Source organism: Euleptes europaea, chromosome 1 (genome assembly GCF_029931775.1).
Source record: "Euleptes europaea isolate rEulEur1 chromosome 1, rEulEur1.hap1, whole genome shotgun sequence".
Taxonomy (NCBI): domain Eukaryota; kingdom Metazoa; phylum Chordata; class Lepidosauria; order Squamata; family Sphaerodactylidae; genus Euleptes; species Euleptes europaea.
Window position 1 is genome coordinate 54,772,008 of NC_079312.1, and position 18,101 is coordinate 54,790,108.

Genomic DNA, 18,101 nt, shown 5'->3' on the forward strand with positions numbered 1-18,101 from the left:
GAGAAAAAAAAGTGGAAAGCAGGGAGAATTTTCCCTAAGAGGGGCAAGTGGGTGAGAGTGTTAGAAGGGGTGGAGTGGTTCTTTGCCTTCTTAGCAGATAGGTCAGATGCATAGCCAAGCCACATAGAAGACTAGCTGTATTGTTAGGGATGCCAACCTGCAGGTACTAGCTGGAGATCTCCTGCTATTAGAACTGATCTCCAGCCGATATAGATCAGTTGACCTGGAGAAAATGGCTACTTTGGCAACTGGACTCTATGACATTGAAGTCCCTCCCCTCCCCAAACCCCACACTCCTCAGGCTCTGCCCCAAAAACCTCCCACCGGTGGCAAAGAGGGACCTGGCAACCCTATGTATTGTGCTTGCTTTCACTGCATGAATTGCCCAGCAGCAGAACATTAAAATTCATGGGAAGGAGGGTGAGGAAGAGAATTCATCTCTGGGTTTGGTTTTACCAGCTACACCAGAGAAGAACTGGACAGAAGTGATGCGTACCTACCACCACATACAAAACCAGCATGGGATGTAGTCACAGTAGTCAGAGTCACAGTATGTGCATTTGTAATGCACTACACCTGTAGCTTTGGCATGCACCATAACAGCTCAGGCATACACACTAAAAGCAAAGAGTGCTCTGCTGGCATTTTTCTCCAACTACCCAACAGACTAACAGCCCTTTCCTGAGCTCTAAGGGAAAAAGCCCTTAGGAGGCCAGGAAGGCACTACACTGGAGGTCGGTACCCCCACACCTGTGTATGGGCAACTTACGCCAGCGTCCAAGCCCGGGCCAGGCCGGCATCCTGGGAGGCATTCCTGGGGCATCCCGGTGTCCCAGGACTCATTCCCAGGGCGTTCCGGTGCTGGGCTGGGGGAGGAGCCGCTTTAGGCGGCCTCCAAAGCCCTTTTGGGCTGGGAACGCCCCTTTTTTATTTTCGAGAGATACACCACCTTTTTAGGTGGCATATCTCCCATGCAACCCTATGAAGGGTTGCATGGATTTTTAACGCTGCGAGGAGGTAGCGCAGCCATGCTGCCTCCTATGACCGGCACAGGCATTCCTCTCAGGAATGCACTGTCTGAGGAAATCCTGACCAACACATGGAATTCTCAGTCCATAAAAACACGCACACACCTTTGGGACTCAGCATGCCATGCCGAATGAGCATGTGCATGTTTAAGGGATATGGTGCTGTGGCGGACCACTCCACCCCTAAACTACATGCGCTCTTTGAAAGTGTGCATGTCAGTTCTACGTGTATATGGCTTTCTCTCTGCATTTGATGAAAGCCCTGTTTTTGACAGGGTCCCAGATTGCACTTAAAATGACAGTTTGTCTGCACTTGTACCTACAGGATCTACTCATTCCTCTGCGTATCTTGCAATGAATGTGCCCAGGACAGGGAGGGAGTTTGCCACTACAATCTCCCTCCCTTCACACCCCTCTGTTTACTCTCTAGCATTGTTATTGACATTCCATAGAAAATGAATACATGTGTTATGGAGGGAGTGCAGCTGGTAACTACCCCCAGATTGCAATGAGTAAATGCAAAGTTCTGGATGCTTCAGTAAGCAAACAAGCCCAGTTATGATTTTATACCTTTACTGGTCTATCTGCAGCCGTAGTTGTAGTCCCCAAATTCCACCACATAGTAATTTCCATATTTTTTCTGCTGGTATCGCTATTTATTTTTCTATAGCTCTAGCAATGCTTCCCGTAATCCCTTGTCCCTGAGCTGGATCCGCAGGTTCTCAGGAGATGCAAGTGCTCCATACAAGATAAGCAACAGATTGTTTTTCTTTATATAGGTTTCATTCGCTGATCCCTAGCAGAAATGATTTAAGATTGAGCGTTATGAAATGCCTGCAGTATGGGGCATTGATCTCATAACCGTCGTATATCATGTTATTGCATAACAGCTTGCTATGGTTATTTTTGTACCTTGCCATGAGGTATCTGGTTACTGTCACAGAGAAGATACCTGAGTAAAATAGGTCAGTGGTTAGTCATTTGTATAAAAATTCCAATGGCCCTGTTTTCCACCCCTTCTTCCAAAGCCGTTCTACCAAACAATTGATAACGAAATGAAGCTAAAAAAAAGAAAAGAAAAGAAGCAAATAGCCTATTGAAGTTAACGTTTAACTTTTGGCCATTTCAACTCTGATAGCTTTGGCATTGGTGTTGATCATTTAATCCGTGCCCCATCGTGTCGCTATGGCAACTGCAGCCCTCGAAGACCTTGACGTTCAGTCAGCGAAAAATAATAAAGTTAATTTGTTTAGGCCTCTGTCGATAAGTGTCTGTGCTCAGAGTCAATTGTTGATGCAAACAAGAGCTGGAGCTATCAGAAATGTACTGGATGTTTTAGGGCAACTGTTGCACAATATTGCCTCCTAGGCCCGTCAGTCAGCTGGCCAACAAATAAAATATCTGCTAACTTGCATGTTTAATAGAAAAGTGGCACCTCTTGCCAAGTGACTTCGCGTTTCAGCATCATTATGAAACGAAGTGCAATAGTTGGTTCACAATAGCCTCTGAAATCCAGTACAGGGTTGGTTTTATGCGCAAGCCCCAGTGATATCTCTCAGTCTATCCACAGGACATAGAAAAGGCTAAATTTCAGTTCCGCCTCTTCGAAACATGGCCTCAAAATGGAGCGCTCTAGAATTTTAGAAACTCACACCACTGCCTCAACAGCTCACTGTGAGCTAAACTAGATGTCATGGCAGCCACGGGTCTGATCCGATGCTATTTTAGAGAAACGTTTAGCCATTTAAAAAGGCTGTGAGGGGTCAACCCTGAAATGGCTGCTTGAAAAGGCTGGGAGGGGGGGAGTTCGCCGGGTCTTACCACCCGAGGGCACAATCTCCACCTCCACAGCCTCCTGCTAGTTGCTAGGCTAGGCCTGGCAACCCTAGCAAAAGTCCATTATCCCCTCCACTTATACATTTTTTCAGATGTTTGCAACTTTTTTTTTTAACTTGAAAAGAACATTGGCTGCATTCTGCTTTTTTCAGTGCCCCTGCCACAGCATTAATATGTGTAAATGCTTGGCTTTAAAAACCATTGCAAAATTCAAAGACTTTCTTTTAAAAAGACGGCACAGTTCTGTGCTAATCAGTACGAAAAGATATTTTAAGCCCTGTTATGGTACACTGATCTGTATAAATGCCTGGATTAGGGGAGAAAAATCTGGATTTTCCTATCCCAAGTATTTTCATGCCTTCCAATGGAAAAAAAGGAGCTAATTTCTAATGGGTAAGAAAGTGTTTGTAAAATTCACACCCTCCTAATTGTGCTAAGTTCTAGATGTAACACAAACAGTCCTGTTCATCAAAAATTCTGGTCATTTAACAGTTCTGGATACTGTTCTTTGCAACTGTATACACTAGGCCATGGTTAATTATTCAGAATTATATTTTCTCAAAACTCTGGAAAAAAAATTCACACATGCTTTTAATCTGATTGTTGTCATTTCTCATCGAAGAAGTGAACTTACCTTCAATTTACAAATGATAGGTGAGAATCAGATCACTTCCGTCAACGTTTGGCCAACCATGCTGACATAAAGAATCAACATCCTATGAACATGAGAAGAATGAGCCCTGCTGGATCATAAAAACAACAACCCCTCCAGCCCTAAATGTCCTTTTCCCACAGTGTGGCCACCTAGATGTCCTGGAAGAGCCATAGTGAGCCCTACAGAGACCAAATCTCCCTCCTGTCATTGTCCCTAGGAATGGGCATTCAGAAGTATACTTTATCTGGATATGGAGGTTCCATTTATCTATCATGGCTAAAAGTCAACCATCAATGGATGTCGCCTCCCAAATAATCTCTCTAACCCCCTTTAATGCCACTAAAGCTCATTACCGTCATTACACCCTGCAGCAATGTGTTCTACAAGTCAGTTATGCATAGTGTGAAGAAGAACCATCTTTTGGGACTAGGGCTGTCAGGTCCCTCTTCGCAACCAGCGGGTGATTTTGGGGGGCAGAGCCTGAAGAGGGCGGGGTTTGGGGAGGGGAGGGACTTCAATGCCATACAGCCCAACTGCCAAAGCGGCCATTTTTCTCCAGGTGATCTGATCTCTATCGGCTGGAGATCAGTTGAATTAGCAGGAGATCTCCTGCTACTACCTGGCAGTTGGCAACCCTATTTGGGACTGAACCTGGGACTTTCTGCATGCAAAGCAGATGCTCTACCACTAAGCAACAACCCCTTCCCTTGTTGAAAATGTGTTACTAATTGTAACTTTTTCTGACATGGAAGTGCCTTTTATTGAACGTGTGTGTGTCTCTTATATTCAAAGTAGTGCAGGAAAACATAAAAATATAAAACCATCCAATTATAGTGAAGGATAAAAGCACTTTTGCTATTGTCAACAATAGCATGCAAATTATACAGAATAACAAACACAGGACCTTGGGGGACCATTTTGTGGCATGTTAAACATATCCAATGCTCATCAGGTGGTCTTGTTCATTTCACTGTCTTACTGCCTCACCTCACAGAATATGAAATAATGATATAATGTAACCACTGTCAGCATTCGGCGAAAGGTTGAGACAGAAATCTAAATAAATGGCGATGTGTGCTCCTGTTTTTTGTGCCTCTTTGTGGGGATTTGACAATTCCCTTAAGCTTGAATCATATGCATTGTAAATCCACTGAAACTAAGTCACAAACTCATTTAAAAATTTTTCACAAGAGAGAAGAAGAATCAAATGTGTTGAAATTCTGCTATTTTTTATTGAAAAAGCAGGGCAGATGGAACTGGCTTTTGGGCTCGGACCGATATTGTTAATCAATTGCCAAGGGATCTGCCCCTTTTAGGTTGTTCAGTGATGATTATAATATTTATAAATTTGTTCAGTGGTCCTTCCATGTTTCAAGGCAATCTTGAATGTTCCAGAGTCTGGAGCAGCTCCAGCCCAGGTTTTATTTGGAGAAGCTCCAGTTCCACCTCTCTCCACACTTTAGACCTGGCCCAGCACCAACGAGAGCCTCTAGTAGGCTTCACTCTATGGTTTTAGTTAGCGTTGGATCAATCCGCTTTAAGTGCCCTTCTACACCTTCCTGTCTCTGTGAAGTACATTAAAATGACCCCTGTGATTCCCTTGTGTGTACACGCTCTCCTCCCTCCCTCCCTCTTGGTTATAAGCAGTTAGTTGCATTTTGCTAATATCTTGTTGGGAGAGGAGGCTGACTGTTACTCAATGCTTCAAGTGACCCAGTTCTCCTGGGAAGAAGGCAAAGAAAGGCTGCCAACTTCCTGAATCAAGTGGAACAATGATCTCCAGCTCTAAGAACAGCATCCAAGCTTTCAGATGGTGAATTATTTATCTGGTGACATAGAACAAAAACACACTTTGTAGTCAGTATGCACAATTGTTCATGTGTGTTGCATTAGAACGCAAAAAAAAAAAAAAGCAAGCTGGTTGTATGACTATTGAAATAGAACAGATTCTTCCTTTACGAAATGCAATGACAGTTACAATGGAGCTCAAATATTTCACTGAGCCCTGACTCAGAGAAATGAACAAATGAAAAACTCACACAGTTCAAACCTTGCTGTATTACTTCACAGAACAAGCCTGAAAAGCAAAGATTTAAGCAAACAAAGAATGGTGGAGGCATAGAGTTGGATTCAGTGATCCACCAATGCACAGATCACAGGGCTTCCTGAGTTTCTTCCCCACGACTGTCTTTTCTGAAATAAATTTTCCCAGGGTTGCAGAGCATGTGTAAACTAACAGCCATGCAGGTCAGGAGGGGTGAAATTGCTCTTTCCTCCCGCTTCCGTCAATGCAGCAGTGACAAAAGAGGCAGAAAGGGCAATTTTGTCCCCTTCCCCTTCCCCATCCCCAATTCCCTCTCCCAACACTTGAGGCTATTAGTCCATATGAGTCCTGCTGTGAGTTTGGGAATAAACTTTCCCAGGATAGGAAAGGATTGCTGGGGGAGGAGAACATGAGAAAGATCTGATATCTTTGTGAAGAAAGTACTGAACAAGGTTAAACTATGTAGGGCCCAGAGACAGGAGGCATGAAGTAACCAACAGGAATCACAGAATCATAGAGTTGGAAGGGGCCATACAGGCCATCTAGTCCAACCCCCTGCTTAAAGCAGGATCAGCCTAGAGCATCCCTGACAAGTGATTGTCCAACTTCTGCTTAAAGACTGCCAGCGAGGGGGAGCTCACCACCTCACTAGGTAGCTGATTCCACTGTCGAACAACTCTTACTGTAAAAAAATTCCCCCTAATATCCAGCCGGTACCTTTCCGCCTGCAATTTAAAGGAAGGAGCTCGTGGAAGAAAGGAAATCAACTAGAAAAGAAGCTTAGGCTCAAGGACTTCAGACAAGGAATTATTAGTTTTATTATTTTCGAAGAAGGAACACAGGAGTGTCAACTCTAAACCCTGAAAGGGCCAGGTGTGGCTTTTTCCATCACCACAGTACAGTGATCAGGCAATTCTAAGAAGAGCAAGATTCAAGAAATAGTGGCCTTGGAGCTGAACTTCATACATTTGTCTGTCTGTCTGCCCATCTATGATCTGTCTGCCCATCTGTGACCTTTCTGAACCATTGTCCCGACTGCATAAGGGAACGGGAGACCAGTACTCACTTGCTACTCACCTGCACATTTATGTTTAGGGCATCTTTATGGCCACATTTTCATATAGGTGCCCATCACTTAAATGTGTATCTACTTAGCTTTTCATAATGTGTTTTAAATAGGGAGGCAGCTATGAGGTCAAATTCTTTTCTGTGACACTTGAATTTTCTTCTTTGATATTTTTGAGACTCTCCTCTGAAAAGATAATGCTATGCCATGCTTTTTAACTACAGAAGGTAGCTAGTTGGCTAGAATAGCTCATGGGGGGCAATATAGGAATACAGATGAAGGGGAAAACAATCTTAGTTGAGGTACAGGTCTAATGTCAGAAAGACCCTGTTCAAATTGAGTTGGCTCTAGAGAAGAGTCCATCTTCACCATAGGCACCTGCACACCTCAGATGTTGGGCCAGTGAAATTACTAGAGTGAGTGGAATGAAATTCACAAGTCTTATAATGATGTCCCCACTAAACTGACTAAGGTGTGCATAATGAAATACCTACATCAAAGATATACTCAGAAATTGCTGTTTCGGACCATTACCATGTTTTTCTGGAATGGTATTAGGAATCTGGGATTCTTACTGAAATGAAACTACCCTCCCCAAAGAAATCTGTGTTGTTTTTGAGTTTGGGAACTGCTAGCAGGCTACAGTATGTGCTCATGTTTTTCTTTGAATCTACTGGTTTTTCAAGCAATGGCATTTCTATCTTGCAATCAGATTTTTGTAAGGGAAGAGCACTGAGCACTTCCAGCCAATCACCTTTGGAAACAAGCCACAGAGACCCGCAGTTCTCTTTTCCTCCCTCCTTTTTGGCAAATGCAGAGTTTTCCATGGAAAAATAAGAAATTGTCATTGTTCAATTCAATTCAATAACCTTTAATAGGCATAGTACAAAGACAGCTCATATAGATTCTCATCATTGTCAATCACTGTAAGAGTAGGAAAATGCAGACATCATTTTTTTTAATGCTGTGGCCAACTGGAGCTCTCCTGCTAGTTTGCTTTGACTGTCCTTGTAGGGATCAGTAGAGAGGACAGAGTCTGTTCCAAGAGGCATCTACTTCAGGGGTCTGTAACATTGACCCCCTTAATTCAATTCACTTGAAACTTGGGGGGGGGGTTAGAGGGACGAGTATGCTTTGTGCAAATTTGGCGGCATTATCTTTATAAACAGCTGCCCCAGACCCTTATACATTCCCCATTGAAAATAATGGTCCCAAACTCTGAAACCACACACATTCAAATATTGAACCAGTAATGTCCAACCCAAAAATAAGGAATCATGGTAAAATTACCCCCCTCCCCCAGCCTAGATATGAAGTTATAACAAACATTTTCTTGGCAAACATCCCTAAAACAGACATCAATAGCACTTTTCTAGCTACAAATGCTATTAGTGGTATGGTAATTAAATTGATGGTCTGTTTTTATGCTTCTTATCTAAACACAGCAAGTTGTTCCAAGTTCATTGGTTAAAATAGCTGCTACCGAACTCATAAAATAACTGAAATAGTTACTGCCAGTGGTGTTTTGGAATCTTGCTGGCCACAGAATTGCTTTTCAAGGCTATGCTGTTCCCTCTCTACTGTTACCCAAACAATAAATGCTGACATGTTACGATTGCACAAATGCTCACCATAATGACACACTCATGATTTTATGCCTGTTCTAAAATAAAAGGCCATGTATTTGTAACCTCAGTGAAGCTAAACATTTATTATTGGTTTTTTTATTAAAATGTTTGTAGTCTTATGTTCCCACCCAAAAAAGGCAACAAAAGTATCTCTCATAAATTATATCATATAAAACCAATAAAAATAAAACAATTTGCAATAAACAAAGCCCTCTCAAGTTGGATATCGCCATCCAAAGAAAACATCCAGCACCAGGCTTCAGCTGCCATTATTGCAACTAAAAGCTGTCCTGAATTTTGTACCCTTTCCTAAAGGCTAAGAGACAATAGCCCTGACCTGGATGGCCCAGGCGAGCCTGATCTCGTCAGATCTCAGAAGCTAAGCAGGGTCAGCCCTGGTTTGTATTTGGATGGGAGACCACCAAGGAATACCAGGGTTGCTGTGCAGAGGAAGGCACTGGCAAACCACCTCTGTTAGTCTCTTGCCATGAAAACCCCCCAAAAGGGGTCGCCATAAGTCGGCTGCGACTTGACGGCACTTTACACACACAAGCGACAATAATCTCTTGACCACTAATGGTTGGGGCTATGGCTGAGAAGGCTTGTGAATGGGTCAAGACTGTATTAACCCCATTGAGGGATCAGACAGCAAGAAGATGTTGTGAAGAACATAAGTAGTACATACAAGGCGTTTAGGCAGTGGTGGTATTGATTGGTTCCCTTTGGAGAGGAGAAAATAGCCTGGAGTATTTGCAGTTTTTCAAGAAGTAACTTTAATAAATATAAAAAGCAGAGCACAAATGGAGGCAAACAGACATCTTGCTGCCCCACATCAGAGAGAGAGAGAGACAGAGAGAGAGAGAGACCCAAAAGTGTTTCAACTAATGCACAGCAGTGTCTGTCTGCTTCTTTCTCTGTCTCTTCCAGAATCTCAATTTTCGTTTCTTCAAGCACACACAACTGCCCCTTCTCTTCAGGCAGGAGGGGAAGTCTCCTGTCCCAAGCCAGGATGGGTGCTTGGATAGCAACATTTCTTAACTGAGGCCATTTCAACATTCATTAAGAAAATTACCATTCCCTTTGTCATGGGCTCTGGTTTCCCAGGTGTGCCACTTTATGCCAAGGAGAGGCTTGAGGATAAACAGAATCGAAGCTTGCTTAACAGAATCGAAGCTTGCATCAATATGCTAATTGATGTCCCCTAAAAGCAAGAGTCTTCCTGCTGTTACGATATGGACTGTTTGTATCCCGGACTGGTCATGGCAACCCCCAGTCAATGTGTGCCCCCTCCTCTCCAGTGCAAGCAGCAAGCCTACAGCCACCTGGAGAGGAGCGCTCTGTCATCCAGCGAGCCGGCAGTCAAGGAGCGGAGGCCAGATCAACCCTCCAGTGAATCAGAGGGAGCCCACCGTTTGCAGTGCCCTCATCCCAGTGGCAGCCATATCGCAGGGAGCTGACAGCACGCAATCACAGGCAGCGCTTCCCCCCCACCTCAGAGCTGATCGACTTAATCAGCTAAGCATTAAGAGATGTTAAGAAAAACAAATAAACACCATTCCTCCGGAATGCAAAGGAATGTCTTCCCAGACATTGCGATGTACAGCCTGTGTATGAGCAGCAAAGCCCATCAACGAGAGATTTCTGATTCCCCCAGGGTTGCGCAAACCATTGGAGACAGTATAGTCTACCAAATTATCATATCTTTCCACCCCGGCAGCCGATCGTTAATCCTTTTGTCACCTTTTGTCTTAGCTTGGGAACCGTGAGGGTAATCTCATCACCCTCCCCCCTCGGAAAATAGTATAACTTGGGTCCCCAAGATCCATAGGGTACCTTAGGTCTTCCCTTGGCTTCCTTGCCGTTACTCTGCTAGTTGGACTTTGAGTAGCCCACTCCCACTCTCGCCCCGCCTGGGAACCCCGTTACTCTGCCCTTTTACCCCAGTGTTTTAGTCCACGGAACTTTGGACACCTCCTCTTCATGACAGGTACCGTATCACCCATCATCACCTCCTGCCACATTGGCGACTGTCACTTTCCTTCTCCCTTTTTGCTCTTAGGATCTGTAAGAACATTGTGTATATGAGTTTTGCACGCTTGTGAACATATTTAATTGACTAAGTAAAAATCTTTAACTAAATCCATTTGTGCCTTCGTCTTTCCTATTGACTCTCGTACTGGACTCCTATAAACGTTGGTTAAACGATCCCAGGTTATGCCCACTGCCGGCTATTGAATGCTAATTTCCCCATATTATTCATAACCGAGCAATTAGGCTAACACTACTCTGCTTTGAGATTGAAATATCATTAAATTTAGAAAGCCTGAAGTGTCACAAAAGTCATTTTGATCTTGTGATAGCCACTTCCCTCAACATACATGACACAGTGATCTCTTTTAATAGAATTCTCTCAAGCAGTGTGCTGTGTGCTTTTGCCCCTGAAAAATACACAATTGTGCCTAACCATAATGTCAGTAGATGGGTGGCTTTTCTTCTGTCCATCATTTCTCTTTCTGGATTATCTCGGAGGTGATTTCCCAATTTGTTCTTTGCCTTCGCTTTCCTTGTCCTTGCATAATGCAGCTGCTAAGCTAAGCATTTTTTCTGAACCTTCTCACTGTTGCTGATGAAATACCAAGCCGGGATGACAAGCTACATATCAGCGGATCCTCTCTCTGCATTGCCACTGCAGATAAGGCCGTTTGCTGGCTTGGATGTATGACAAAGATCAAGATCCTTGTGATTCTTTGAAATAACAGGAAGGCGAAAGACGCATGGCTCCCTTCAGGAAGCTGTGGTGCTAGGGAGGGAGGGATAGTGAGGGAGGAAGCCTTACTGAGGTTAGAGAAGCTTACTTCTGAATGAATGTAGTTAAAATGACCTAAGCAACATATGAAGATTGTATGAAACTCTTCAAGACAACTGTCCCTGTCTAATACCCTTATCCTGAATTTCTTCTGAGGTGGTGTATGAAGGATTCCCATCCAGGGTCTCACTGGCCAAGATGGGCAGAGCTCTAGCATGGGACTATAGCATGAGATTGGAGTGAAGGGACAACATTACTTCTTTTTTCGGGGGGGGGGGGTCATTTTCAGTCATTTTCTTTTGTTTTATACCAGTTGATCACTTCATTTCATATTAAAATATTAACAGAAGAAGAAAAACAAAATGATGGCTTTGCTTCACTTATAAAGTGGTGCCTCTTGTGGAATGCCAGGAGGTCAAGATGCTCCAAAAGAGTTTAGGGCAACATCTACACATAATGCGCAATGGGGCTGAAGTTGCCATCTTGTTTGCACAGGACAGTGATCGAAGCATCATGCAGAGTCAGAGTCTCATGTTAGATCTGCAGGATCAGGATGAAGTCTGGATATGGCTCTTCAAGGGTGAACGTGATAATGCTCTTATTCAGCAATGAGTACGATACATATGTTACCTTCAGTGGATACCTAATTAAGCCCAGCTCGGAGCCGTGAATGGTTGCTCATGCTCTATGCTACATGAACCAAGAGCATTTTCTTAGTAGCTTCTCTGCTGAATGGACTCGGCTGGGGTTTCATTTCAGTCCAACATCACAGCTGCTCACACGACCAGGCTTCTGAAGGAGACTCCCTCACCCATGCAGATGAGCAATCTCCTTCAGACAGCCCCCGTTGGTGAGACTTCAGTGGGCTGCGATATCACCAAAAAAAAAAACCACTGTCAAACTGAAGGTTGCCCCTAGTAGAGGCTTCATTTCCCCACACTGTGACCATCTCTTGAAATCAGATTTTTGATGACCACAATAAAGGACTGTTCACAGGATGTCTTTTGCCACCAAAATAAATGTTTTCCGTGCGTTATTTTTCTTGCATTTAAGCCATTTTCCTCAGTTTGGAAGCTAATTTGCATGGACATCATGCTATGTGCCCCAGATACAAGCCCACCCCCCAGACTTTGAGGCACCAGCCTGCCAATCGGCTCTTTCTGCCAGTCTTCAGCAATGTTGGACTTCTGAACCTGAAAACCGATGGACAGCTTGGCTTGCAAATGCCTGGAGGATGGGGACAACTCCTCTGCTGGCCCATAAAATTGGACCCCCCTCTCCCAAAGTTCACCAAACTTTGGTGACCATCTATGGAGAGTCCCTTGCAGCCACACTGCAAATTTGGGGACTCTTCCTCCAAAAATGCCCCCACAGGAGCTTTAAAAAAATCCCCATAGACTAAAATGGATCTGAATTTTTCAGTAAACCCGGTAATAAGCCAAATACCAATATTTACCAGTATGGGTATTCGGCTCATTCCGGGTTTACAAAACACACACACACACACACACACACACACAAAACAGGTCCAATAGACCCCAACCAGAAATTTACTGATTTTGTTTGTGTACAACCGTACTTAGCAGCCAAGACTCTTCAGCACAGCATTCTCAATGAACAACTGTGATCTGAGAGATCCACATTTGTTGCATCTGATATCCTGTTTCTAGCCATGTCTGATGATAGCTCTGAAGAAGAGGGATGAACCCACAGACTTACAAAGGGTAGTTTCTTTCTAGCTCAGGCAAGTAGTTGCTTCAATAAACACCTCATGTACAAACAGGGTTTGAGATCCATCTCTTCCAGAAAAGAGGAAGAGAGTCTTGCAGTTCCAGCTTTTGCAACAACAATGCATGCAAGGTAATACTCAGGGGAAGAAGGAAATTGCTCCATAGGGCATCTAAGATGTGTTTAGGGAGCAGTAAGATCCCATTAAGGTGCATTCTGGGGCTACAGTTAATACATCCTCTGCTCTGGTCTAACTCATTGTCCTTTGATGTTGTTTTGTTCCTGGGATTGCTATGGAGAAAGTGATTTATTACTCCGCTGGCAGAGTAATACCATCTGTTTGGAGGGCTGCATTGTTGAATGAGCATGGAAAGGCAATGAGAATGAAAAGCGGGAAGGCTTTGGTTTAAGCTGTTAAAAGGTAAAGGTCCCCTGGGCAAGCACCAGGTCATTCCTGACCCATTGGGTGATGTCATATCCCGACATTTACTAGGCAGACTTTGTTTCCGGGGTGGTTTGCCAGTACCTCCCCCAGTCATCTTCCCTTTACCCCCAGCAAGCTGGGTAGTCATTTTACCGACCTCGGAAGGATGGAAGGCTGAGTCAACCTTGAGCCGGCTACCTGAAACCAACTTCCGTTGGGATCAAACTCAGGTCGTGAGCAGAGCTTGGACTGCAGTACTGCAGCTTACCACTCTGCGCCACAGGGCTCCTGGGTTTAAGCTAAGTGGAAAGAAATTTCAAATAGCTTGGTTGGCTCGTAGCTGCTTGTTAAGCAGAACCATTCTCAGGAGCAGATTCCACATTAGTTTTTTCTGTTCCTTGGTGTTTTAAAAATTTATATTGAAAAGCAGCCCTGGAAGATGCAGTCAAGAGCGGAAGAATAGCAGAGGGATGAGGGACTCTGGATTTCCTGCACTGAGCAGGGTGTTGGTCTAGATCACATATCTTCTAACACTATGACCCTTCTCTTTCCAGATTTTTGCACACTCCAAAATGTCCCCCAAATGAGGCTGTTGAAACTTTTATGGTGAAATGGGATCACCAAGACTCATGCTGTGGCAGGAGACTTCCCCCCCAGCAACATTTGTTGCAGTGGCAGGAGAAAAAAGCTTTTTAAAAAGCCAGTGTCACAAATGGAGAAAACCTGGAAATGGTGTCATGTCACTCTAGGAATCATCAGAAACTGTCTGATTCCTACAGCAACATGACACCATGGAGCATACTACGCTAGTATCCCTATATCCCTACCCCTGAATAACCCAGCACAGCCCGGCAACCCTATGAACACATTCAACAGCTGGATTTGCCCGGTTTGACAGCTGCAGTTGGAGTGAGCTGACCCCCATATTTGTTCAGTTCAGCAGCACATCTTGCTCATTGGAAGAACCTCATTTTTGTGAATGCCACTGTAGGAGTTATCCTAGTAGCTTCAATCCATTTCAGGGTCAGGATAGTGAATTATGTTATTATCACATATACATTTTTATCAGCATGCAGGAAAAATGTACTAATATATCAGTGTGGTGCTGTGGTTAGGGTGTTGTTGCACTAAGTTGTGGAAGACATAGGAGGGGCCATGGCTCAGTGGTAGAGCATCTGCTGGGCAATGGGCATGCAGAAGGTCCCAGGTTCAATCCCTGGTGGCATCTCCAGTTAAAGGGACTAGGCAAGTAGGTGATGTGAAAGACCTCAACCTGAGACCCTGGAGAGCCGCTGCCGGTCTGAGCAGACAATGGACTTTGATGGCCCAAGGGTCTGATTTGGTATAAGGCAGCTTCATGTGTTCAAATCCCCATGCTGTGAGCCTGTGCAGGTTCTCAAGCATTAGCATTCCTTTTTTATTTTTCCTAGGTTTAAGTGGAAATCCTGCAAAAGCATAAGTGGTGTCTTCTGAAACTCAGGAACCAGAAGATGTATCAGAGGCGCTTCTAAGGATCAACAGACTGGGCTCATGTGCTCAGTGCATGTTCCCATGCTTCCATGCAGCATTGACGCCACTGTCTTCATGTTCCAATGTCTGTATTGCTCCCACTGCTCTATCTGCCTCATCCTCTTGGTGCTGGCCCTGCAGTGTATGTAGATTGGCTTCCTTACATGACTCATCTTTAGCGATTTCCTTTGTGAGCACTACCCAGCAGGGCACATGCTTTCTGTTTGGGACACACTATGGTTTGGTCGATCTGTGAGAAGTTGGTAGATGGATGGTCCTTCCAGTCAAAATATTGTTTCCTTTCAGGGATTCACAGAAGAACTTCCTCTTCTCCTTTCTTGTTCCATTTGCCTTGTTTATATATTTATGATCTTTGTTCTGAACTCCACAAGAGTAGCTAATTTTGCAGATTTGCAGCCCTGAGTAATACTATCAGGTCTATTGTCCAGAGTTATCGCTGATTGCATCTCTACCATTGCCTCTATTTAACATGTTATGTTAGAACTCTTTTCTAATTTTTTTCATTGAAGAGGCCCAATTCCCCTTTCACTACAGCTCCTTTGGCTGAACTCTTGCACCATTTTTTTTTTAAATGCTCAAGCATAACTTTCAGTAGGATTTGCAGCCATTGATTTCTTACTGGATTTGGTCTCATGCATTCCAATTCACTTCTTTGGTAGCATTGTCTACCACTGTACAGATAGTGGTGCCTGTTTTGCTTGTTTTTTTTCCCCAATGCTCTTACTAGGCTGATGGAATTTGGACATCTCAATCCAGTTAAAATTAATAGGAATTGGGCAACCAACTTCCTTAGCTTGAAAAATCCCAACAATGTGCACTGACAGCTACTTAGTTCCGCCAAGCAATGCACTGTCCTGGAACAGTTGACATGGCTCACTGAGTTAGAACGCTGACCCTCCATTGCTGTCTTATTTGAACCCCATCATTGGTTGGAAGCTTTTTCATTTTAACCAGAGCGCTCATGCAGTACACTCAGGGACCTCTTCTGTTTGGAAAAAAAAACCCACTCATTTTTATATTTCCCAGAATTAAGTGTTGTATCTTTTCTGTTCTGCTTACAGGGAGTTTTTATAGGCTAAGAATAGGGTAAATAAAGAAGAAGCAAGAAACTGATGGGTGAGGGCCCTACTGGGATACCGGTCATTTCTTCCGGCCCCAAGGGTGATGCCATAGAACAGTAGGCATACTGACGTCCCCTGAGAGAACAGGCATTCTTGACAGGCAGATGCAACAACATGTTGGAGATCTAAGATAGCATCAAGACACATGACGCTAGTGAACTATGAAAGAGCATGGTGGTGGTTTAGATGAGAGGGTTGTTTCCCTTCGCTGCAAACTGTGTAGTGGGCACAAGGTCAGATCTGAAAGATTGCTATTATGTTCAAAGGTATTCATATAAGTGTCTAGCAGCAGCTATCATTTATCAGAGGTACATTTTTTCTTCTGTCATACAGTAAATAAAGACCATTCAGTAATGGATTGTGTAGCCCTAGACAGAATTACATCTTTCAAAATCAATTGAAGTCAATGGGCTTAGAAGGGTGTAAGATTGCTTAGAACTGCACTTCGGAGTTTCTTGAACAACTTTCACAGTGCAATCCTAAGAACACTTTCCTGGGAGTAAGCCCTATTGAATAGAGCTGAGTAGGATTTAGGATAGACCTTCTTAGGATTGCTCTTCCATTCTCTTAAAGATTCCTGTATCCTATTCCTGATATCTCAAAGTGCTCAGACAGACCCGCATATAAGTAGAGGGAGGAGTGCCTAGGTAAGGCAGACATTTTCTTAGCTTGAGAGAAAGAGTGGGAGGAAGGGGCTAAGCCCCTGCTACATTTCAAAACTCCTATACTGCCCTCTTTCATCTGTGAAGCATCCTGAGTGACTCTGGACACTCAGTTACCTACTCAATCTAACCTACCTTACAGGGAGGTTGTGAAGACAAAATGAGAGGCAGTACCATATATGCCATCCTGAGTTCCTTGGAGGAAAGGTGGGATAAAAAGTATAGACAGACAGACAGACAGACAGAGATAGATAGATGATAGATGACAGATGACAGATGATAGATAGATAGATAGATAGATAGATAGATAGATAGATAGATAGATAGATAGATAGAACACTAAAATATGTTTGTAAGCCAGAAACTTACAGTACTGTCCTGGCAGAACTGGCTACCCTTCTTGTAGATCTGTGTGTAAAGAGCCATCAAGTAGCAGCCGATTTATGGCAACCCCATAGGGTTTTCAGGGCAAGCAATTAAGTACAGGTGGTTTGCCACTGCCTTCCTCTGCAAAGTGTTCTTTGGTGGTCTCCCATCCCATCCAAGTATCGACCCTACTTAGCTTCTGAGATCTGACATGATTGGGCGATACTGTACCATTCCATATCCTGGGGAATACATAGAGAGAAAGAAAAACAGAAGCTGGGATAATCTCTGGGTTGGATCTGGGTTTCCTTTGATTCCCCCCTTCCCACAGCTGACTCCCCTTGTGTCGTTCCTCAGGGTCCACTCCCCCACCCCAGAGCAGCATTTTGTGGAGATCAGTGGGCTGCAGTGTGAGGGGGGAGGCAGGAAAGTTCCATTCTGCCATTGGACAATTCAGTCTGAATCCCACCCAATGTTCTTCCTTTTTCCTGCTCCTTCTACTCACCATGAAATTCAATATATCCCCTGTTTTACACACTCATTACTATATTCTCTCTCTTCCCCCTCAGATTACAGAGGCACACTACTAGTCACATATACATACATATATCTTACATTTCTCTATCTATTTGTGACTCCAATGAATATTTATTATTTATTTTGTTCTTGCTGTATAACCTAGGTTGCAAGCCTATGGCATTGAACTCAGTGGGATTTACTTTGAGGTAAGCATTAATAGATTTGGGCTCTTACATTGTGCTGAAGCATATATTACCCCCACCCCGCAACAATATTTGCTTGTTCACCTGCTAAATCATATAACAAACAAGGGTAGTTCTGGAGCCAGTTCACCTTTGATGGAAGCAGGCATGTTTGCCACGTTTGTGTTGGTGTCATCAATAGGAGCACACAAGCTGTGGAGAAGAGACGGATGCCTTAGGATGGCAAAGGGGCACATTCTGGGTGGGGACACAACTGTACAGAAAGCCACTGCATGCACCAAGATGCCTTGGTTGACATAGCTCCTTGTGTTGGTCTGGCAATTTAACATGCTACTGTACCTCCCCCCCCCCCCGTGATTTGCAGGGCAGTACTGAAATCTCATTATTTTAGCTTTGGCTGCATTTTTCTTGTTTATAAGTCATTTCAATGTCTTTGAGAGCCAGCGTGGTATAGTGGTTAAGAGTGGTGGTTTAGGGTGGTGGAC